We start from the raw sequence: 8089 nt of genomic DNA on the forward strand, positions 1-8089 counted from the left end.
TTTATTTTTTCCCTTTCACTGGATAAATGTATAGATGACATTTTGACTATTAACATTTGAGAATGCGTCAACAATCTTGCCCTGAAGCAAATCACGGAGCAGCCTGTTTGCAAAACCTGGATTTTTTTTTTTCTCTCCTTCTCATTCGTGCATCATTCCCGCCATGATGTGCGCCCAATCAAAGCCCAGAATGAGGCACTTTAAGCGGGCACACCAGCGACCAAAGAGAGAATATTACAAGGCCGCTTCTGTCAAAATTTGATGGATGACATTCTTAATTAGATTAGGGGGGTCATGTATGGGTCATGACCCCTCCCTAATGAAGATTAATGACCCTTTAATGACTTCCAGATGTCATATAATGAGGGTTAATGACCCTTAATGACTTCCTGATGTCATTTAATGAGGGTTAATGACCCTTAATGACTTCCTGATGTCATTTAATGAAGATTAATGACCCCTAATGACTTCCTGATGTCATTTAATGAAGATTAATGACCCTTAATGACTTCCTGATGTCATTTAATGAAGATTAATGACCCTTTAATGACTTCCAGATGTCATATAATGAGGGTTAATGGCCTTTAATGACTTCCAGATGTCATTTAATGAGGGGTAATGACCTTTAATGACTTCCGGATGTCGTTTAATGAGGATGAATGACCTTTAATGACTTCCGGATGTCGTATAATGAAGATGAATGACCTTTAATGACTTCCGGATGTCGTTTAATGAAGATGAATGACCTTTAATGACTTCCAGGTGTTATATAATGAAGATGAATGACCCTTAATGACTTCCTGATGTCATTTAATGAAGATTAATGACCCCTTAATGAAGATGGATGATGTGTAGGTGGTGTTCCTACCTGTTTTTGCAGATATCATGGCTGACCCGGGTTCAAATGCTAATTGTTTGGTTAACTTCCGGATCCGGTGCACGCCCCCCTAGATTGAGTGAATAATGAATAATAATGAGATTGAATGACGTGATCGGAGGGAGTGGTTTAGTATGGGTAAAACCGCCGGGGGAAAAGTACTAGCCATTTCTATTATGGTGAAGGGGGAAAAGTATGCGCAAACACGGCTCAAAGATTGTATTTTTAGAGGTTGTAAAACAAGAAGTATAAGGTAAGGTTAAACTGTGATACGGTGGTTGGTATTATGAAATTAAAAAATATGAAGTTATACATTATATGTAAAAATGTTGTAAGAGTCGTTCGTGACTGCTGGGGTTGAATCTGAAAATAAACGGATAAAACTATATAATTTCCCCTTACTGATATAGTTACTATCTGACATTTTTGTTCAATATTTCTGTGAGTAGGGGGAAGCATATGCAGTCAAAGATTCATGGGGAGGTCAAATGTATGTCTGTGCTTGTGTGCGCGTACGCGCATGTATGGCTGCATGAGGGTCAAAGAAGTGTGAGGACAGACGGGGGGCTGAAGAAGTGTGAGGTTAGACGGTGGCTATAATGTTGTTAGTTTGAAAGACAACGCTTCCTAAAATATATTTCAAAAACAAGCATGTACTCTGACGGTTACATTTATATCAGTATCAATTTTACAAAAGGAAAATGGTGAGCAGGTCATTAGCGGTATCAGTATCCTTACCCCTGTTAGAACAGAGGGGTACTGGTCATAAAATTAAATTAGGCTGAAGAAGAACGGACACGCAGCTAATTGTGAGGGTCATTTCTGAGAGTCTAATAGAAATTTATGGATTTTAAATTGCGTTTTGCACACCCTCCTCTATGTATAAATATGAGGCCTTCGCAATGCCACACTCACTTCTCTGAAAAATTCTCAAGAGGTATCGGCTCTGAGCTTCCAAGATGAATCCAGGTAATTAACTCTTGATATTATCTATATATGTATATATACTCATACAAATGTGGCACTTATATTCACTTCTATTAATGTTTTTGCTATGAAATAAAAAAACCCTACATCTTAATGAAGCTTCTGGAAAAGCAAGCATCTTAGTGAGTGATTTATTTATTTAATGGAATGATGCATGACTTTATTTTTATACTTATAGCGTTTATTTTATTTTTAAGTTATGAGAGATTTTGGAATAAGTCTGTATTAATATGTATTTTTTGTTTTACTTTTATTTTAATTTTATAGAGTTAGGAGAGTTTTTTTTTTTATTTTATTTTTTTTTGAATGAGTGAATGAGTTCGTATTTCTTATTTTAAATTTGAATTTTTACAGAATTAGAAGCGTTGTTGGACGAAATTCAACTGTATTATTATTCAGCGTCACAAGGTGGCGATGTTGTAACAGGAATCCGGCGTAAGTATTTCTTTTTTTGAAACGTTTAGAGCTTTTTCTTGCTTTAAAATTAACTGTTAGTAATGGATATTTACAGAATTGAATGAGGATGTGAACGAGAGGGTTAGACAGCCGGAGATTTTCGTAATTACGAGTGATGAGGAAGAATTGGATGACGAATTACCTGCAGGAGTGAACGGTAAATTTCCTTTTTTTTTAAAAATAAAATAAAACCTATGTATTACTATATTTTAAATGAACCGGTAATGTTGTATGATTATAGGTGGTGATATACTGAGCGAGACGGTCCCAGAGACTGCTCAACCTGAGGTCATAATAATATCTGACGAAGAAGAAGAAGAAGGAGAAGAAGAAGAAGAGATATTAAGGCGTGAAAACGTGAGGGCCGAAGAGGAAGGTCAATTCGTCGGGTTTCCACCGATTGAAAGCGAATCTGAAATGGAAAACTCTGAGGGGGGTGACATGGATTTAGATAATGTAGGTCAAGGTTTGGCTGAAATTGTAAATGCCTTAAACGATGAGATCTCTATGCAAATCGAGCCTTTTCAAATGCCTGATGAAATCGGCGGCGATGATGGCGATCCGTTTGTGGCTATAAGACACATTGAGGATTTTATTGATTTCTTTAATCCTTTAGAGAGGGCTCTTGCACGTCTTAACCAGTCATCTTCAAACGACGAAGCCGTTGAGGACATACTTGAACCAGACATACATAGAAATGACCAACAGCAATCCTCTGTATCATTTTCACAACATTCCCAGCCACACCCACGCAATCAAATGCAATATGCAGAAGGTAGCAGCAGTACACATTGCCAGCAGACACTTGTGTCAAATACACAAAACTTTCAATACCAACCATACACGCACAATCAAACGCAACAGACAGAAGCTGGTGGTAGTAGTACACCAGCTAGACAAGACCTCCAACAACAGTCTCGGGTACATCGACACATTCAAGCAGAACATCCCCCAGCACCAACCCCCAGTACACAATCCACCTTGCAACAATCTTCAGACACAAACAGACAGGTGGGGGGACAAGTTAGGCGTCCGAATTTTAACAACTTGGAGATAAGACGACGTCTAAATACAACGAGACCCGAAGACCCCCTTGATTTTGCAGCCTTCTACACAAACATTGGCAATAATTTGAATGAAGCTGTGCAGGAGGTAATCAGATCGACTAGTCGCGGTGATATAGTCCAAGCAGAAATAGTGGGTGAAAATGTGAGGGAGCACTGTTACCTAGATGCTGTTAATGACCCGAATGACGTAACTGACGCAGTCCATAATTTGCTAGATCGCATCGCACAATCTAATACAGAGGTACTGGCCGACAATAGTCTAGAACTTGTTGTACAGATTGTATTTGATGTTAATGGTGGAGGAGGTGCCAAACGCAAACTAATTTTGACTACAAATGATGAAATGGTTCAAAAGAAGAAGAGATGTTTGTACATAACGTATGACAAAGATGATAAATTATGCTTTGCTAGATCGTTAGCATACCTGCTTGACGGATCGTTGACTGTTGATCAGGCTACACAGAGGGCTCGTTATTTACAGCAAAGCGTGGGGTTGACTTGTGAGACTGCCGTTAGTCTGAGGGACGTACACAAATTTGAAACGCTTGTGAAACGCAAAATCGTTATAGCTTATAGAGCGGATTGCGAACGCCCCCTGTCTTTTTTTGAGACGCAATACCCCAAATCAGAGGACTCAGTGTTCTTACTGCTATTAGACGGACACTATTATGGAATAAAATCGGTTAAGGAGTTCATAGGGAAATCCTACTTTTGCAGACAATGTTACAAAGGGCATAAAAACCAAGAACAACATAGTTGTGAGGGGCATTGTCACATCTGTCTCGACCCTACCTGCAAACAACAACCGTTCAAAGCCATTCATTGTAACGATTGTAACAAAATATGTCAGAACGAGAGTTGCTTCGTTAAACACAAAGAACGCAGACAGACCTCAAAATCCGAGACTAGCAACTGTGAGAAATACAAAAAATGTAGCGAATGCAGTGTGGAATATTACGTCAAATCACAGGGGGAGAATGTTAAACATAAATGCCCTCAAGCCAAATGCACAGTATGTGGAGAGGTTCTACCTAAGGGCGGTGCTGAGGCGAGAGGAAACCCTCATCTGTGTTACATGCAGCCTCTAAAACCGGAAGCGCCTTGTAAACAAATAATTTACTACGATTTTGAAACATTCGTAGGTGCTGACGGTAAACACAAACCCTACCTAGTGTGTACCAAATCGACAAAGGGGGTGGAAAAACATTGGTTGGGTCTTGATTGCGTCGAACAATTTCTTGATTATGTCAGGAACCCTCGTTTTGAACAGTCTAAACTAATCGCTCACAACGCCAAAGGTTTTGACGCTTACATCATTCTAAACAAAATGGTAGACATGGGGGTTAATGTCAGCGTCATTATGCAAGGGAGCAAAGTCATTTGTTTCTCAGATACGGACTACAAACTGGGGTACATCGACTCCTTGTCCTTCCTCACGATGCCCCTCAGCTCCTTGCCTAAAGCTCTAGGTTTCATCGATCAAACTAAAGGGTATTTCCCCCATGGCTTTAGCTCTCTAGACCATTTAAATTACATCGGTCCCTACCCTGATCCAAAATATTATGGGGTAGAGCGTATGTCGACGGTCCATCGTACAAAGTTTTTTGAATGGTACGAGGTAGCGTGTAAGGGAACCTTCAATTTTGCTCAGGAAGCTCTAATGTACTGCAGAAATGATGTGAATATTTTGGCGACAGCTTGTGAGAAATTTAGAGAGGAGTTTCTTAATGCGACTGGTACAGACCCGTTCAATTCTGTAACTATCGCCTCCTCCTGCATGAAGGTGTTCCGGAACAATTTCCTAACACCTAAAACATTGGCTATTACGCCGACCGATAATTACATACAACAATCCAAATCATTCTCACGCGATTCGATCCAATACCTAATGTGGGTGGCGCACAGCCAAAAAATACCTATTATTCACGCCTTAAACAAGGGGGAGGTCAAGATCGGGCAGTACTATGTAGACGGGTACGCTTTGATAGACGGCGTAAAATATGTATGGGAATATCTCGGATGTTTCTATCACGGATGCCGTGAATGTTACGATCCTACTCAAAAGTGTCCTATGAGTAAACGACCGTTTCAAGAAAAGTTTGACAGGGTTAAAAAGAAAATACAGGATCTAAAAGTCAAGCACGGTGTACAGCTTGTGTTGATGTGGGAGCATGAGTGGCTGCGGTTAAAAAAGTCAAATCCGGATGTAAGAGAGTTCTTGCGCAATTCAAAATTCCCTGAGCCTCTTATACCACGTAAAGCTCTTTTTGGAGGGAGAACAAATGCCTTCGTGTTACGTTATACGGCTGCCCCCGGTGAACGTGTAATGTACGTCGATGTTACATCGCTTTATCCTTTTGTCAACAGCACATGTGCCTATCCGTTAGGACATCCTACCATCATTCACGACAATTTCGATGACCCCCAAAAGTATTTCGGGTTCATCAGAGCTAAAGTCAACCCTCCACGAGGCCTCTATTTCCCCCTGCTGCCCTACAAAACGGCAAGAGGTAAACTGGTGTTTACACTTTGTCGCACGTGCGCAGAACTTAACAATCAAGAAAGTTCGTGTTCGCATAACGATGACGAGAGAGCCTTAACCGGTGTTTGGGTTACGCCTGAATTCAACAAGGCTCTCGAGCTGGGCTACACCGTATCACAAATTACGGAGGTGTGGCATTTTGACTCGTCGAGTAGCGACGTCTTCAAAGCATACATCGATACATTCCTAAAAGGGAAGCAAGAGGCCTCGGGGTATCCTTCCTACGTCGTTGATCAGGCAGGTAGGGAAAAGTACATCGAAAACTATGAGACTCACCAAGGTATTAGACTAGACCCCTCAAAAATAAATGTGAATGCGGGTAAGAGGCAGGTGTCTAAATTATGCCTCAACAACTTTTGGGGCAAATTGGGACAGCGTGATAATTTGGATAAAACAGAGATTGTAAGCAGCACAGAACGCTTCTTTGAATTGTTATTTTCGGGGTTGTACGAGATCAAAGCCTTTCACTTCCTCAACGATCAAAGGTCGATCGTGCAGTACAGCTACCACCGACGTTGCAACGTCCCCCCCTCCAAAACCGCTAACATCTTTGCAGCATGCATGACCACGGCTTATGCACGTCTAAAAATGTACGCATATTTGGAGCGACTGCAGACGAGTGTTTTGTACACCGACACGGACAGCCTCGTCTATGTAGTCAAAGACGGCGAAAGTCCTTTGGAATTAGGTGACTATTTGGGGGATTTGACTGACGAGTTGGGAGGAGATAGCATTCAGGAGTTTGTTTCAGCGGGTCCTAAAAGTTACGCCTACCAAACTAGGAACAGCATGAAAACGGTAATGAAGGTAAAAGGTATCACACAGACCCATGACACTTGCAAACGCGTCAATTTTGACAGCATCAAGAATTTAGTCGAAGGGTACATTGACTCATCAGGCACACAAACCAGAACGATTGAAACGCCTCAACACACTATCGTGCGTAACAAAAAGGGTTTTCACCTAAAAAACATGTCATTCATGAAAAAGTTCAGGGTAGTATATGACAAGAGACGTCTTATCCCCCACGGACGCACCCTGCCTTTCGGTTATTAGTGTGTTTTGTGAAATGGAGTTAAATCAAGTTGATTTTGATCCGAGGCTTCAACCCCCCTTTTCTTGTTTAATATCTGGACCAAGCGGGTGTGGAAAAACATATTTTGTAAAAAGTATCTTGGAAAATTGTAACCATGTTATGAAAAGTCTTCCTGACAATGTTGTATGGATCTACACTTCTTTTCAACCTCTGTACGAGGAACTTCAAAAGCTGAATAAAAATATTAACTTTGTGAAAGGTCTCCCTGATTCTTTTGAGGATGAAAGTTTGTTTCCAGCGCGTCAAAGTCATTTGGTTATTCTGGACGACGTCATCTTTCAGGCGTCGGACCACCCTGAGGTGGTAAGAATTTTTACCCAATATAGACATCATAGGAATATGAGCGTCATCATGTTAACGCAGAACATTTTTCATCAAGGTAAATACAGCCGGACAATCAGCCTCAACAGTAATTATATGGTGTTGTTTAAAAACCCGCGTGATAAATTACAAACGAGTGTTTTGGCTAATCAGATATTTCCCTCAAAGAAAAAGTATTTTTTGGAAAGCTTTGAAGACGCTACCAAAGACGCTCACGGGTATTTATTAGTGGATTTAACCCCGACATGTCCAGATCAATATAGACTGAGGACGGGCTTACTAGCTCATCAGTGGCCTACCGTCTACATACCCAAGACTTAATAAGATGTCGAAGCTTTTAAAAAGAAATGCTCCGCTGCTCAAAACTTTGTTTCACGCCAAGCCCAAGAAACGTAAAGACATACTTTTGCGCGGTCCCGCTAGCTTGGTGAAAGCTCTCTGCGAGATTGCTCTAAATCTCTTAAAAGGTCACATACCGCTGAGTCCTTCGCAGTATAAGAGGCTAAAAAAGCAAAAGAAGGTGATCAGAGAATTGGCCGATAAGAAAAAAAGTCTGAAGAAAAAACGTGCGGTCTTGATTCAAAAGGGTGGTTTTATCTTACCCTTGTTGGGGGCATTCGCCCCTGTCCTCGGAAGTCTTTTAGGCGGTCTAATAAATAAATAAACTTTAACCAACATGAGTTTGAGAACAGCTCAGAAAATGATTCTTGTCTCACCTCACCAACTGGAACGTTTAAGCAGGC

General features: G+C 40.9%; 1 long non-coding RNA gene across 1 annotated transcript; it reads left to right on the top strand.

Annotated features, from left to right (window-relative positions):
- Positions 1-1505: 1505 nt before the first annotated feature.
- On the top strand, positions 1506-2693 carry LOC144014096 (uncharacterized). The gene is made up of 3 exons (XR_013282396.1): positions 1506-2299; positions 2376-2477; positions 2562-2693. It is a non-coding gene; the product is annotated as an uncharacterized LOC144014096 (long non-coding RNA).
- Positions 2694-8089: the final 5396 nt, after the last annotated feature.

This window comes from Festucalex cinctus, chromosome 2 (genome assembly GCF_051991245.1).
Source record: "Festucalex cinctus isolate MCC-2025b chromosome 2, RoL_Fcin_1.0, whole genome shotgun sequence".
NCBI lineage: Eukaryota > Metazoa > Chordata > Actinopteri > Syngnathiformes > Syngnathidae > Festucalex > Festucalex cinctus.